At 31.2% G+C, this 17896-nt stretch overlaps 1 protein-coding gene across 1 annotated transcript in view; it reads left to right on the forward strand.

Moving 5' to 3' along the window:
- Window positions 1-17896, forward strand: part of LOC139519007 (ficolin-1-like) — a 90584-nt gene that overhangs the window by 69994 nt on the left and 2694 nt on the right. The gene's annotated exons all lie outside the window — the stretch shown is intronic.

Genomic DNA, 17896 nt, shown 5'->3' on the forward strand with positions numbered 1-17896 from the left:
TATCATATCAAAATTATCAAGCAAAATAATTGTATCAATTATGAATTATTCCTGTATATGCGTCGTTCTACATACATCTCATAAGTTCAAGATTCCGATAACATTAAATCTTGTTTTGTGTGTGTGTGTGTGTATGTCAAAAGGAAGGTTGGGATTGATTTTTGGAGTGTTGGTCACAACAGTTTAGGAATTAGGGGCCAAAAGGGGCCCAAATAAGCATTTTCTTGGTTTTCGCACTATAACTTTAGTTTAAGTAAATAGAAATCTATGAAATTTTTACACAAGGTTTGTGACCACAAAAGGAAGGTTGGGATTGATTTTGGGAGTTGAGGTCCCAACAGTTTAGGAATAAGGGGCCAAAGAGGAGCCCAAATAAGCCTTTTTCTTGGTTTTTGCACCCTAACTTCAGTATAAGTAAATAGAAATCTATGAAATTTAAACACAAGGTTTATGACTATAAAAGGAAGGTTGGGATTGATTTTGGGAGTTTTGGTCCAAACGGGTTAGGAATACGGGGCCCAAAGAGTCCAAAATTAAACTTTGTTTGATTTCATCAAAAATTGAATAATTGGGGTTCTTTGATATGCCGAATCTAACTGTGTATGTAGATTCTTAATTTTTGGTCCCGTTTTCAAATTGATCTACATTAAGGTCCAAAGGGTCGAAAATTAAACTTAGTTTGATTTTAACAAAAATTGAATCCTTGGGGTTCTTTGATAATTATGCTGAATCTAAACATGTACTTAGATTTTTCATTATGGGCCCAGTTTTCAAGTTTGTCCAAATTGTGGTCCAAAATTTAACTTTGTTTGATATCAACAAAAATTGAATCCTTGTGGTTCTTTGATATGCTGAATCTAAACATGTACTTAGATTTTTGATTATAGGCCCAGTTTTCAAGTTGGTCCAAATTGGGGTTCAAAATTAAACTTTGTTTGATTTCAACAAAATTGTATATTTGGGGTTCTTTGATATATGCTTAATCTAATCATGTATTTAGATTTTTGATGTTTGGGACCGGTTATCAAATTGGTCCACATTGAGGTCTAAAGGGTCCAAAATTGAACTTTATTTGATTTCATAAAAAATTGAATTCTTGGGGTTCTTTGATATGCTGAATCTAACCATGTATTTTGATTTTGGATATTGGACCATAATAGGTAATGTCCAATTTAAAATTTAAAGCTTTTAAGTTTAAGTTCTGAGACCACATTCATTATGTGTCAGTAACCTTTGTTGTGTCAACTATTTAATCACAATCCTAATTCAGAGCTGTATCAAGCTTGAATGTTGTGTCCATACTTGCCCCAATGTTCAGGGTTCGAACTCTGCGGTCGTATAAAGCTGCTCCCTGCAGCGCATCTTGTTTTAGGTTCAAATTTCAAAAACAATATTTTGCTATTCTCATCGGTTTTTTTTTAACTTTTACATGAATTACGCCCCTATTTTCTGTATCTGTCTCTGTAACCTTTATAAAAGACTGCATTAATCCCGAGATTTGGAATGAAACCACTAAGCTGAGAATATTTGCATAAATACAAGATTAATAACAGAAATAATTTGAAGACAAATTCCACACATGGTCTTATTTAATTAAATGCAACACTAGAAACAGCGCAGTACATACCAATGCTATTTTTCTTTGTAATTATCAATGTTTTCTAATCCCAACAATTAAGTTGTAATCATTCATGAATACATTAGACTTTAGTGTCCCATGTGTAAAAAAAGAATAAATTTCCGATGTCCCACGCGTTGTGCACACATTTGATCGATTCAAGGTACAATGGCAAAAACTAAAATAAACACTTTTATGGCCGCGCCGCAATTTGGGAGGGGGGAGGGGGTGTTGTAGTAGGTTTAATCCATGTCTGTCAGTACATTAGTCGTCACAAAGTTGGTTTCTATTTTGCAATTATAGTTTGCCTCAATCAAATCTTATGAAACATGTATACACAATGCTTATTACCACAAAACAGTGATCAAGTTTGAATGTTGTTGGTTAACTATTATAAAGAAATTTCTCAAAGTGACCATTTGATCTTAAGATGTGGTAAAATTGTTAATAAGAAAACTCTCTACAAGATACCAATGATCATAAGATAGTATCCAGAAGTAAATTTTGTAAAAATAAAATTCTATTTTTTTCCGTATTTTACTTATAAATGGACTTATTTTTTTCTGCGGGGAAACATTACATTTACTCTGTGGTTAAAGTTTTTAGAATTTTAATAACTTTCTCAAACTATCCTGGGCATGCTGGGTTTGTACCAAACTTGGACAGAAGCTTATTTATGATCATAAGATAGTATCAAGAAGTAAATTTTGTAAAAAGATAAATCCATTTTTTCCGTATTTTACTTTTAAATGGACTTAGATTTTCTTCCAGTTAACATGACATACAGTCTGCAGTAAAAGTTTTTAAAACATTTATTAGATTCATAAACTATCCTGGATTTTTACCAAACTTGGACAGAAGCTTCTTACAATCAAAAGATAGTATCAAGAGGAATATTTTTACCGATTTTTTCCTCATTTCTGTTGAGCCTGCGATTTACAGCAAAAGTAGGCAAGACACTGGGTTCCGCAGAACCCTTACAAATTTATTCTTAAGACATTCAAATGAATAAAACATGAGGATTCCCAAAATCTGACAAAAATCCCAAAACATGACAACTACAATGTACCTTAACTTAGCTCTGAAGCTAAAACCAAGTTATATCGATGTTATATAAGAAATTTCTGAGAGAAAAAAAAATGATTCTATTTATAATCAGGCTCGCCGACCAAACGTTATCTTTTCAAAAATCTTCATGTATGATATCTTTTACCCCCCTTTTTTACCTTCTAACCCCAATATTACATTATATATTACATTTATTAAAAAAATTTGAAGGAAAAAAACCAGACAAGACTGTGAGTGAAGCAAAGCATGCAGTAATGTTCCAATTTGAAAATAAACACCCTCTATTTATGTATTTTTTTACATAAATTTCTATTTATGCAGTTTCAGAGTGGATGTTGCTATGGTTAATATGTGTTTCTGTGGTAACAATTGAAGTCAACAACACTTGATGATAGTAATTTAAAGTTTTTATGTATTTTCTTATCGGTAATGAAAAAATCCAAGACATTTAAGCTCTTAAACTGCAATATTCTGCAAATAAAACTCCGTTTCCAAGGAAAAAATCGGTTGCTATGGTGATAAAACTGAAGAAAATCCCACGCATTTTTCTATTCAATTTGGTAAAGTAGTATCCAAACTTCATAACTACAGTGCTAACTATTCTGTACACATTTGCACTTTTTTGAAAAACACCAGAGAAAATTTGTTAATTTCTAAAAAATCCCAATTTCAGAAATGTTGAAAATATGCATTTTTTCGCAAAAATTTTCAAAAAAATTACAAATTTGGTTGACATGCAATCTTCACTAAAATGAAGCTGAAACCAAGTTCTATCAATGTTAGATTTGAACATTAATGAAAAATGCATGATTCTATTCATAAGCAGGCTCTGAATTGTGGTGATTTAGCTGTTTTTTGAAAGATTTTACCAAGCTTAACGACCAAAAAATAGAGTGTCCGTTACCATGACAACCACTCAAATTTTCCCACTTAAATTTTTTTTTGAGCAATATTCATTAACTGCTTCTACTAGGCCAATTATAGATAAAATCTGAAACCATCATGTATCGCACTCTGCCTGGTTCTTACAAAGAGCTGTACTTAATACGTGTTCAATCCATCTCTCCTTGCTTGCACAACATAAAAACGCAAGTTGTAAAAGTTGGTTGAAAAGGGCTTTTGGTATGACTATAAATTTTCACTTATATATGTTCTCGTATATGAACAACAAAATTATTTATTTCGTAAAAAATGTTTCCGTACTCCATGACTGTATACCTTTCAACAAAATTATTTTTATTTACCTGTGTACGTTATTTTATTTGGAGGCATTTTGTCCAATGTTATGGTTGTCCAATATCTGATATTTTTAATCATCTTATCCCTTATTTTATCAATTTTGTATTTACATTGAATCATAGATCATATATATTTGTTCAGTGTATGTAAGTCAGGAACCAGATGTTCTTAACTAGATTATTAAAGGATTGTGTACGATATTCGTGTACCTGCCCTACATTGGCTCCCTTTTAAGGGCATGTAAAAGTAGTTGATAGAACCCCTTATTTATTTTTTTACAAAATATTGAAAGTGTATGTTAGATTGTTTCGAAGATTCCATTTTTTTTTTTAAATGAACTATGGTCTGATTAATAAGCTCGGGATCACATAATAGTTTTTGATATATCTGCAGATGCGGATAAGTCAACGTATACGATACGCGTTGAAAGTAATCAAATCAACCTATGAAGCTGCTTTTCTGTCGTCACTTCCAGTCATTGATGAATCTGTTCAAAGTAATGTAATTCTTGAAGGAATGTTTCTGATTTTACCGCCTTATTCTATGTGTATATTTCTCAAAGCACAGGACAGCATTTCAACCAGCAATTTCAGTAAAGGAAATGTATGACAAAATCATATGTGAAAGTGCTTTAGATAAGCATGTTACTCTTGTTAAAGATTTCCGTGAGAGGATGTGGGAGCGTGTAATGTTAGAAGTCGAAATGATTCCCAATGCAGAGGCGTTGAAAATGCATTGGCTAAGATGTTGCTGGGTAATGCAATACTGGAAACAAGGAAACACCAACTTTATGTCACTGGCAGATTTGAATAGTTATGGATGGAATATATCAGATGGAGGAATTACAGTTGTGTGGGACCCTGAAATAATTTAAAAACAGTAAATGATACCATACAGTGGTATACCAAGGGATGTTCCTGTAAAAGTGGTTGTACAACATTAAGATGTAGTTGTAAAAAATCTGCAAACAAGTACTGTTCACCAGGGTAAGTGTGTAAACTGCGTTAACTTGCCAACAAATCTGAACCAAGCTGTTGATGATCCAGATTCTGATTTAGAAGACAGTGAACAAGAAGAAGACATTTCCTATGAATCTTATTCAGAAACAGATATTAATGAGTTTGCAGCAGATACATCTGGAAATTCATCAACTGCTTACAAAAACTACTGGGACACTTTTGAGAAATACATTTTTGCAGTACCTACAGATTAATGTAAAATCCCATATATATACATGAAATAACTGCATACTCCCAGGGACTTCCCTTTAATTTCATTTGATTTGTTCTATTGTCCCATACTAGAATATATATGGTTTAGGGGTGGGGATCTGAACCGTTTACAAGATACTAGCACTTTCTCAAATTGAACAGGGTTGGGTGACCCCCAGGGACTTCCCTTTAATTTCATTTGATTTGTTTTATTGTTCCATACAAGAATATATATGGTTTAGGGGTGGGGATCTGAACCGTTTACAAGTTAATAGCACTTTCTCAAATTGAAAGGGGTGGGGAGGACCCCTAGGGACTTCCCTTTAATTTCATTTAGTTTGTTATATCGTCCCATACAAGAATATATATGGTTTAGGGGTGGGGATCTGGACTGTTTACAAGATAATAGCATATTATCAATTTGAAGGGGGTGGGGAGGACCCTCAGGGACTTCCCTTTAATTTCATTTGGTTTGTTATATCGTCCCATACAAGAATATATATGGTTTAGGGGTGGGGATCTGAACCGTTTACAAGTTAATAGCACTTTCTAAAATTGAAGGGGGTGGGGGCGACCCCCAGGGACTTCCCTTTAATTTCATTTGGTTTGTGATATCGTCCCATACAAGAATATATATGGTTTAGGGGTGTGAATCTGGACTGTTTACAAGATAATAGCATATTATCAAATTGAAGGGGGTTGGAAGGACCCCCAGGGACTCACCCTTCATCTCATGTTATGTGTTTTATTGTCCTATAATCATTTCTGCAGACTGCGTGTGTCTATCACTAACAGTTTTCAAGTTATATTCATTTGAAAATTTTAGAAAAAAAAATCCCATAGGTTTCTATAGTAAACCCCTCCCCTCTTTCTGTCCCCCAAAAATACCCCTTAATAGACCTCAATGCACAAACGATAGATTGATGGCTCACCTAGATATATTAGTCTAACATTCTATGAAATCCTAAGAAAATCTGACAGGCGGTTTTTCTTCAAAGTTTCATTGTGATTTATGAATAATAAATTATGAAAATGAGTGTCTTGTTAAGATGAAATAATTGGTCTTATAATATGCATAAAATCAAAGAAAATAGATTATTTTCTAAATGTCTTCCTATGAACCTAATACCTAAGATTATATTCATCTTAAATAGGAGTATATTAACTATTTCTTAATTATTCCCCCTCTCCTCCCCTCCCCCCCCCAAAAAAAAGGGAATACAACACCCAAATTCAATTTGTCAGCAAATCCGCCCCTAAAAATTTAAGACCAAATTCCCTTTAAATAAATCTCTATTTCTGTTTCTGAATATGTAAGTGGGCCCCGTTGTAAAACTTAAATGAAATAGAATTATTGGTACTTAAACCATAAAATAAAACCAAATGAAATTAATATTGCCATCAAACTGTAAAATTCCTAATATTATCATATCAAATATATTTTTATTGAAATACTCTTATGAGAGATCAATTTTGTTTTCTCCTTTGAAACCCCCCATTACAAGTCCAAGTCTAAGTTGGCCTCTTGTTACCAGGAATTCATTTGTCCTTTAATATCATTTTAAACAGAAAAGAATGAATAGTTTAAATTTTCCTGTTAATCTCCTGTATTTAAAAACACAATCATTATATAATTAGACAACAACAGATATTTTATTTTTAATCCCCTTAAGAGCCTTATGAAATATAAATGATAAAGTAAAAGCAAGTTATTTAATTCTAAAATATAAAGTGAAATTTTTGTTCTTATTTCACCTACTTAGATTTTGAGTTTGGGCAAATATTATGTTTGGACCACCACCCCTATTTTTTTAAAATGGATGGCGGCCCCTTTTTGGGGGGACATATGGTAAAAGGTTAGAACCCTCCCCCCACAAAAAAAAACCTGGATGAGTTCCCTTAACATTAGTTTATGTATTAGATAAGGCCGCAACAAATGATTTATGATTTTTACACCCATGGACAATATTAATTACCCCACATCTCCTGTTAATTAATTCACACATAGAAATGTAGATTGGTCATAATGAACATCAATAAAAGGGTAGAATTCAGCTGCTGAAAAGGTGTAATTAGACCATGTTTCAATATTCATTATATCTACCTCAATTTGGCTCAAACATGACAATGCATGACATGAAGGATAAAAGTTAAAATCATTTAAGTGGTATATGTTATTGAGATATCAACCAAACATCACAATATGAGGCACTTTTATAAGAAAATTTTCTCTATTTGAACGCTTCCAGGTTTTCTTAGAGAAGAAAAAAAAAACAATTCAGGTTTTCACATTATTTTAAACCATTTATATGTTCATTTCTTTAAGTCAATATAACTATTATAGGTTACCAAACATAGAAAGCATAGTTCTTTTAGTTGACATAAAGTTGGATGTGGGTGCAAAGCTAGTTGTTAGATATATTAGCTACCTTTTAATACCTTAATATACTGAAATACATCCCCACTCCCTGACCAAACTTGCCATTCAAGGTTATTGTAACAACTATTGATCAGTTTAACTATAGTCTTGTTTCAAAACAAATGTGATACCAATGTTTATATATGTATATGTATTTGACAAAGTAGCAGATGTTGCCATGTGTTTTTGATATGTCTGATATGAAATGCAGTTGAACATGAGTCGGGTCATTTAGAGTACCATAAAATTGTTCACACCAGTTCAAAGTGTCCTTCATGACATACTGATTAGTTGTCCATAGGGTTGATCGTGTTACCGTTTAGGATGTCAAACAGGAGTTAGTACAGATTTCTCAAAATTTTATGTTTACTTAATATAAGTTAAAACCACAATGGCATCATGATATGTTGTACATTTGAATGTTTGTCAGCTGTGGTGTTTTTAATTTCTAAAGCAACACTTCTTGGCCAGACTTTTGTACAATAACTGCTTCAAAGACATGTTCATTTAAATATTTATGAATAATGAATAAACTGCTGTTCCAAATGTAATTCATGTTGACACAGTTTTGTTTTGAGAAGCAATTCTTTACAAGACTGTGATACATATTGTACCTATTCAATGTATAAAATTGTGTATAGCACCGACAATTGATCTCGTTCTTGGTTCTACCACACATACTCAGGCATAAAATGTTAGTCACTGACTGTGACATGCATTGTTCAGTATCAAAGATTGTATATTTGTTCCACAGTTATGTGAATTTTACTCCTTGAAAATGTAGTAAATAATCTTTAGCCATTCATTAAAACCAAACAGAATTCATGTTATAATGATTTTAACTATTTTGGGTTTTCCTGTTATGCTCAAGTATTAGATGATAGTAACTAAGAATTTAGAACATGATTTCTAGAGCAAAAAAAAATGTCTATGCAAGTCAGATGTGAAAATATCTTTCTTTTTAATTATCTTAGATTACATGACAATAAATACTTTTTGAAAAGCGTGTTTAAAATCAAAATAAACTGTGTAGATGTACATAGGTGTTACCATTTTACAATTAAGAACAGAAGATGTGTAAAAAAATTAAGGATGCTACATGTATAAAGACCTTCACGATCTAGGCAATGTGTGGTAGTGAAAAACATACATATTTTTTTACTTCTCCTTGTTGAAATTCACCAATTAATATGTGCTTGATAAAATTTCTTTTTACCATATTACAGCCTGTAATGGTTCACTACATTTCCCATGTCATTGGAATAGAATATTTCATTTTTAGTGTCTTCTTGTATGTGTGGTAAAGTGGCTTGACTATTTCCAATGCCAGGTTCCCTGGGCGAGATTATTGAAGCTGAATCACTGTGTATCATCGCCACCGGAAATTGGGTACTAACGAAGCGGAGAGAAATAGAAAAAAAAGTAAACAAGTTAAGAATTCATTCAATTTAAAGCATTTCTACTCATTTGATCAGGCTGCCGCTTAAGAAATGACTTTCTGATATATAATTCTTTAAATTATTAGGCCGATAAGTACAAAGTTAATACAAGATTTTGTGTAATACTCCAAAACTTGCCACTTAGTACCGGAAAATTTCGAGGTCGATCGTCCTCTGTCGCCCCATTCTCAAGATACTGAACTGTTTTTCATTATTTTTCCAGACACTTTTTTAGATTATTATAGTGTGGCATCATATTTATTGAAATTTGTTGTCAAAAAGATGTATTTTAAAGAATATAGACCATAAAAAATAAAGTCTAGGGTACGGCAACTTGCTCGTGTTGACAAATTTACTGTATGGCAACTTGTTTTCAGCTGTACGGCAACTTGCTAATTTTAGAATAGTTATTTACCGTCCTTTCAAAGAAAATAAAGTATTAAGTTCAAATATCTAAGGTTGGAGGGGGTACCCTTTTATATTAAACTGTTTTTGTCCTTTTCAAGGTTTTAATTTGTTTATAACTTATTTGACTGATAAATTTTAAAAACTGTTAACTGTTTTCGACCCACTGTCTGTAATCGTTTTTTTTAAATTTGCAATGTTGTTAACTGTTTATTTGAAATTGAGATTCCTGTTATCTGTTACTTAATACTTAAAGTGTTCACTGTTTTTGACATTATTATTTACAAGAATCACATTAAAATCTGCTGTCCATCTCTTTCTTTACGTTGCTTCCGCAAAGGAGTGACATAAACAGCATATATGTAACTGTACATGTCTTTAAAAAATCTTTGAGTATAGTAAATCCTTGATAAATTTGAGAATGGAAATGAGGAAAATGTCAAAGAAACAGAAGCCCGACCAAATAGAAGAAAAAACCCAACGCAACGAGAAAATTATGCACTAGGGTGGGGTGTCAATTCACAGATAGGAACAAAACTTAGAAATGACACTCATAATTTTTAAACACCCTCTTTCCCTTTCTTCCTAATAAATAAGGCTTACTATTTGAGTTATGCATGTGTATATTTATGGAAAGAGAATCGTCCATAGATTTGATTTCCAGTAGTAATAATGGTGAAATATAATCTCTTTTTTTGTTTGTTTAACCATGGCAACAACAGCATTTATTTGATACCAAATATTGCAAAATAGGGGGTTGAACATGTCACAAAGATCTAAAAAATTTGGTCCAAAGGAAAATTTCAATCAATAAGAGTGATACCTTTCCTGAAACCATAGACATATATCTATCAAAAGGTAAAAAAAAAAATCATATGCATTTCTGCTGTTTTTTCCATAAAATTGAAAATATCGAGCGTCAAATCTTTGTTGAAAAACAATACAAAATTTCTAAATCTATGGCGGTACGGATAGGAACATATGGACGTTCAAACCGAAAAATGTCTTACAAAACATGCTAAAAACAATCTAAGTGTTCACATAAACCCACTAGGAAGGCTTTATTATTATTCAACTATCTAAAAATCAATTCGATTGTACAAAAACTTTCATATTTAGAAAATTCGCCATGGCTATAATGCGAAACTACACTTGTAACTGTGTATTGATATACCTGAAGCTGTCTCCTAAGTGAGCAATCATTTAACTACAAAAAGGGGGTAGAAGTTCAATGTTTGTTTCTTGAAACATATAAATGAACCAAAATTTAAAAAATGAAATAAATACAAGACTATATACAAATGTAGAAAAGGTTACGGACTCAAGTTGGGTCATGCAGGTGCAACAAATGCGGCAGTGTTAAACATGTTTAGGGATATCTCATGCCCCTCTTTATACGTCTAACCAATGTAGTTATATCTGCCTTCTATTTGTAATGTACCCAAAACATTAAAAGGAAAGGCCACTTATTATCCAGCTAAAACTCTGGTCAGTCCTATGATGAAAATAAGTTATATTGACCCAGAGTACCTGGACGGAATTGTGAAAATAAATTACCTTTTCAATTTGCAATACGTAAAATAACTGAACAGTGTGACCTGGTAGACAAGGCCGAAAAATGAGGACTATAAGGTTCTCAAATTGATGTCAAATTTTCTAGTCTAAGATTTCAGAAATGTAAAGATGGACCAAGGCTTTTTTTTAATATCAGATCAGAGTTCTTAATTGGGACTTGGAGATAAAAGAGCGCTTCAACTTGTGACACCTTACATGTTTTTTTTCTTATTTATACACTAGTTTTGATGATTTAAAATAAAAATCAGTAAACCTTCGTAATTCCTTTTAATAAAATCATGTAAGCAATGAGTCGCATGAATACCCTGACTGAGATGTAACCATAATTTATAAGAGCCCCCGCCATAAAAAAAATAATGTTCGCGCCCTATAGTATTCACTCATTCTATCTGGGTGTTACACTTTCGTACGTCATGACGATAACCCAAGTTTGCTACGACTAATGACATAAAACATTTACTAAACAATATACATAACCAGAAGAAGCCTCCCTTTTGCTGTTTGAAGCATTTTCGATTATTCATGACATAGTCCTTTTTCTTGGAGTCAATCACTCCGTCTGCTTTTCCATCCGTTCAATTGTCTGGCCATGTGTCAATAAAAAAAAAATATGGTACTTGCGTGTGTCTTCTGAAAATTAGTCAGCTTTATAAAAGATTCCTTATGGAGCTTGGCATTTCTACGACTTTATACAGTGGTTTTCAAACTTTTGAATACATTGAAGATATGCACTTGCCCTTTTCATTGCTTTTGGGTTCGTTTGGAAAAAAGGGTAAATTAAAGTTGCTGTTAACTCTTATCAGCATTTAAAATTTGTTGTTAACTGTTTTTGCCAAAATCGGGGTGTTGTTAACATGTTAACGGACCCCTCCTCCTATCTAATTATGCATTAGATAAAATGCATTAGATAGAAACACCATTTGCTTGACAGCTTTTAAGATGTATACAAATGAAATTTTTTAAAAAGAAACTGACAAGAAAATTAATTCGAAATGCAATTCACGATTTGTTTCTCCTTACTTTCGATGAAAACAAAGTCTTTTCTTCATTTTGTCTGTCCGAATTCTCGATCCTGTGGTTCGGTGGTTGTCGTTGCTTCATCTCTTAGACTATCTGATTTGTTGTTTTCATAAATTGTTTTGCTACACTGTATATGAGTTAGGCCGTTAGTTTTCTTGTTGAGTCCTTCCACGTTTTTCTGTCGGTGCTTTTTATAGCCGACTATAAGGTACGAGTTTGCGTTGTTGAAGGCCGTACGATAGCATATAATTGCTTGCATACACTTTATTTTATCCTGATACCGACCGTGCGAGGGCTGTATAGCCAGTCAAGGTCGTTAAACACCACCACATATATTTTATCCTGATGGATAGTTATCTTATTTGCTATCATACCACATCTCCACTGTTTTTATCTATAAAAAAAAAGCCAGCACCAACGAAAGATGAATGGACGGTTTATTTTATTGAACTTACACAATTTCAACCTAACAACAAATAAGACAACAGTCGTTAGTAGTATAACGATATATAAATGTATTTAGGATAATATGGTTGAAAAAAACCTTTTTGTACAAAATCAAAAAGCGGTACGCAACGAGGCCTTCTGAACTGAATTAACGGCATATATTTAATAATATTTTATAAGTAAGACATTTGGTATATTTGTAAGCCTGTAAAGCTTTGATATCAACAAAATATTGTCACTTGATATTATCTAAACAGCGATTAATTTCCTCTTAAAATTATAATATATTGCAAGACGCCGTACAGACAAAAGTTGTTATTTTGCAATTCGCCGTACAACGTTCTGCAATTCGCCGTACAACAAACAAACAATGTTTTTGTCCATATTCTTTAAAAAACATGTTTTTGACAACAAATTTCAGTAAATATGATGCCACACTATAATAATCTAAAAACGTGTCTGGAAAAATAATGAAAAACAGTTCAATATCTTGAGAATGGGGCGACAGAGGATGATCGACCTCGAAATTTTCCGGTACTAAGTGGCAAGTTTTGGAGTATTACTCAAAATCTTGTATCAATTTTGTACTTATCGGCCTAATAATTTAAAGAATTATATATCAGAAAATCATTTCTTAAGCGGCACCCTCATCACATGAGTGGAAATGCTTTAAATTGAATGAATTCTTAACTTGTTTACTTTTTTTTCTATTTCTCTCCGCTTCGTTAGTACCCAATTTCCGGTGGCGATGATACACAGTGTGAATAGGTTATTTCTTTTTCTTGGTGGCATTTATACAAATTTAATTACTTTTGATTTTGTTTAATTGTTTTATTTTGTTTATTATGTTATTTTTCTATTAAGTTTGCAATATTATTTTATCTTCTGTTAATTCATAATTAATGATTGTTTGCAGGGAACCTATATATTAATAAGTTTACCTCTCTTGAATGTCTTAAAGGTTATTAAATTGATTTGATAGTCGGTGGAGGTGATACTAATGCTATGTTTGTTATTTCAGATTCTCCTTTATAGTGTTATATAATCTCAACATTAGGTATTGGTTTAATTTTTCAATGTATCTCATGCCAACTTTTTTTTTTACAATAACTATCTTTACTTATTAAAATAAGAAATTGTTGAGACAATTTTCAACATAGAACCATGAACAATGCAGTTTTGAATGTTAAATAACTTAATTCCACAACAAACAACAAATTATTGAGGTCTATGGAAATTAGCAAGACCACTTTCATTGATAAAGCCCACTAACATATTATTTCTGTACAAATTGTTAAGATGACAGTAATTAGATATTTCTTAGGAATATTTCTAACTGGTTTTATTAGTAAATTGGCTTGAGAAAAAAAAGTGTAAAGTGTAAGTATGTCAGTATTATAAGGAGTTAATTTGTTAATTTGTTATGTTTTTTGTTTGATAACCCCTTTCTGGCTTTGCTGGTAGTTAATTTTTTATTTGTTAAAGCCAGGAGTAGAACTCTGTGTACCATTTAAATATTAAATCGTGTTTCTGGAAAAGGGATTTTAATTTTAAATATGCAAAATTATTTAAATTAGCTTGATACTTTAAAAGTTTAATCATAAGTCATATAGCTATAGCTAAGTTTATCAAAATTATCAGACAGCTATTCTGTTTCATTTGAATTAATACTGATTCAGATTTAAATTGGTTTAATAAAGAATTTAGGAAAACAAATTACTTCAAATGTTTCTGGCTTAATTTTAACTGGCATATTATTCAATAAATTATAAATTTCTTCTAGTCTTACATTATTACCATCAAAAAATTATTTTAAATGTACAAATTAAAAATTTGGAAAGGAAACATGTCAGTTTGTTTTAGATTTATGAGTTTGACTGTCCCTTTGGTATCTTTCGTCCCTCTTTTAAGATATAAAGTTTTCAATTTCCAAACAAAAATATGATTAGCATGTACTTATAGTTTTTAAGATTATTTGGCTTTTTTCTAAAACGCAATTCAAGTCCTTAAAAAAAAAGAAATATGAAATGAAATAAATTTTTTATATAATTTTTTTTTTACATCTACATAAATGAAATGTATTTATAATGAAGTATTATTTTACACAAACACAAAGCTCAATTTTAATGAACAAAATTCATTTAGTGCACTACAGTTAAATTTAAAAATAAAGGTAAAATGTATGAATTAATTACAAAAGGTGTTTTTTTGGTGGTTCAGTAACACGAGTTCTGCTCATGATTCAGTTCAAAGGACACTTGTATTTTTTATTCAAAAAATTGATGAAAAAAAATAGAAACATCTTTGTGTCCTTATATATATAAAGTTTTCAAAAGAAAATCATTGAAAAATTGTATCTTTATTAAAGTTAAATGTGTTTCTGTCATTTGCACTGGATTGCTAGAGGGCCTCTTGACATTGTAATTATGCTCAAATTAAATACATTTCTGATCTTCAGGTACATTATAAAAACAGTTAAGAAAGATGTTTCTTTCATGGTAAAATCTAATTATAACACAGAAATCAAATAATTCAACACAACTCTTTTTCTCATAAAAATTAAAAAAATATTTAAAAATTGTGATGTGAATAGTATCTGTAAACCAGAATTGTATTTAACATTAGCATTAGAAATGTCATGAGTGTATCCACCAATAAAACCGGTGGACGTGTTTAAATCAAATTAAAGCTATCACTTCTGTTCAGTATTTTCACTTAACCACAAAGTCTAACTGCCCAGGCTTGTAAATACCTTCTGTACAAGCCTGGCAACACAATCCCACTAAATATTCATCCTCATGCTTATAGGCAGTAGGCAGTACTATTTTTAGGAAAACAAATATAGAATGAATAATTTTCCTAGTTCAATGCTTGTACAATGTAGATAAGCAAGAAATAAGTGATTTAAAATATGTGTTACTAGAAAAATTAACATTAAAGACATATTTGTTATGTTATTATTTTTGAAATTCCAGAAGGACCACATTTAGATGTAAATAATTTTGAATATTTACAAGAATTTATTGTATGCTCAAACTTGTCAAAAGTATTTATTGAAGCAAAGACAAAATTATTTGAAAGGGAATAATTTGTTTCTGACTACCAGATATATTTGAGAAGAATATATAGCATTATACTATTGGTTTATTAGTTTTTACTTATTAAATGATAAAACAATTCAAGTTCTTGTTTAGGTGGGTGATATAAGGAGGGAAATTAATGAAATTTATTTTAGTATTTTTAGGAATTGATTTGGAGATATTATTTTTAAAGAAAAACACACTTTTCTAAAAAAATAAATGATATTATTTTTTTTTTTTAGAAAAGTGTGTTTTTCTTTAAAAATAATATCTCCAAATCAATTCCTAAAAATACTAAAATAAATTTTATTAATTTCCCTCCTTATGAGCAGAACTCGTGTTACTGAACCACAAAAAAAACACCTTTTGTAATTAATTCATACATTTTACCTTTATTTTTAAATTTAACTGTAGTGCACTAAATGAATTTTGTTCATTAAAATTGAGCTTTGTGTTTGTGTAAAATAATACTTCATTATAAATACATTTCATTTATGTAGATGTAAAAAAAAAAATTATATAAAAAATTAATTTCATTTCATATTTCTTTTTTTTTAATGACTTGAATTGCGTTTTAGAAAAAAAACCAAATAATCTTAAAAACTATAAGTACATGCTAATCATATTTTTGTTTGGAAATTGAAAACTTTATATCTTAAATGTTTCCTTTCCAAATTTTTAATTTGTACATTTTAAATAATTTTTTGATGGTAATAATGTAAGACTAGAAGAAATTTATAATAAATGATATTATTTTTTTATTTTATTCTTTGTACATTCATATAAATGGGAGACTTGTCTTGGATGAGAGTTGTCAATTGCATAGCCAGATCTAGGGGAGGGGGTAAACATCGGTTGATTATATAGCGAATCACTTCAGCATGACGACTTTTTTTGAGTTCAGTCAGCGGGTACCCCCTTATGAAAAATTCTTGATCCGGCACTGAATTTATAAAAAATATGGAAAACATAATAAATTATTTAACAGAAGGCAAATTATTTGTGAATAAAAGATATTACTGGACGTGTTTCAATCGGAAACATACTGTATCATGTATGCTGTATCATCAATGTTCAGATCAAACGTGCCCTCAACTAAACTTATCGCTATTTCATTATTACTTTAGGAACTTTTAACTTCTTATAAAGATTTATGATGTTATCTTTTGAAATTTATGTTAAGAGTCGTGATTCACATCACGAAAATTAAGGCAAAAATAATGTCCTTGTCATTTCCTGTCGCCGCCCTTTCTTTGTTTATGTTTGGCATGTGGTTTAAATCGAGTAAATCCCCTTTGATCGTTCAATTTTTGGGCTTGTTGAATCGACACAATGCCGTTTTACCTGGCGAGTTTTTCTATCAATAGGCATTTTCTGTTTATAAAATCAGGAGGTATCATTCATATAAAGGAAATCCCGTTACCATTCCGTTTTGTATTACAATTTACATTTTTTTTTTTTTAAGTGTGAACTTCAACCATCAAATTTGCAAGAAAGTCTTGAGTATTAACTCTTTAAATATGAACACATTGACAGTCTGAAACCTTCCGTATCAAATGATATATGTAGTTAATTTTGGTAGAAACTTAAAATGTATTTTCGCTGACGTTTTCGTTTTAAAAAAAGCCATTTTTTTAATCCAAAATCACGTGACTATAATAATAAAATCGACGCCATTATTGGATTTGCTGTCCGGCTGTTTCCGTAACGTTATTGCATGGCATTCCGGTAATACTCGGCAAATTCCGGAAAATACACCTCAGTGCTACGTTTTCAGTGAAAAACATTACAAAGTAGTGTACAAAACGGCTAGAGGTATAGGGAGAGGTTGAGATCTCATAAACATGTTTAACCCCGCCGCAATTTTGAGCCTGACCCAAGTCACGAGCCTCTGGCCTTTGTTAGTCTTGTATGATTTTTAATTTTTAGTTTCTTGTGTATAATTCGGAGTTTAGTATGATGTCCATTATCCCTGTACTAGTATACATATTTTGTAAGGGGTCAGCTGAAGGACGCCTACGGGTGCGGGAGTTTCTCGCTACATTGAAGACCCCTTAGTGGCCTTTGGCCGTTGTCTGCTCTATGGTCGGGTTGTTGTCGTTCGGTCCTTTCTCAATTTTACAAAACAATTATTTGCATACTGGAAAGTATATTGTGTAAATAAATAGATAATAATAATAATAAAAAATATATTAAATAAACGCATTTTTTGCAAGTTTCACACATAATTTAGAAAGTTTCTTTCAAAAAGTTGACTTTTCCAAACAGTGTTCATTATGTATATTGTTGAATTATTTCTTTTGTCGATTCGTCCATATTAAAATATTTTTCTTCTCTGTTGAGGCTTATGATAGAAAGATTTCACATTGAATGTA

This window comes from Mytilus edulis, chromosome 4 (genome assembly GCF_963676685.1).
Source record: "Mytilus edulis chromosome 4, xbMytEdul2.2, whole genome shotgun sequence".
Taxonomy (NCBI): Eukaryota; Metazoa; Mollusca; class Bivalvia; order Mytilida; family Mytilidae; genus Mytilus; species Mytilus edulis.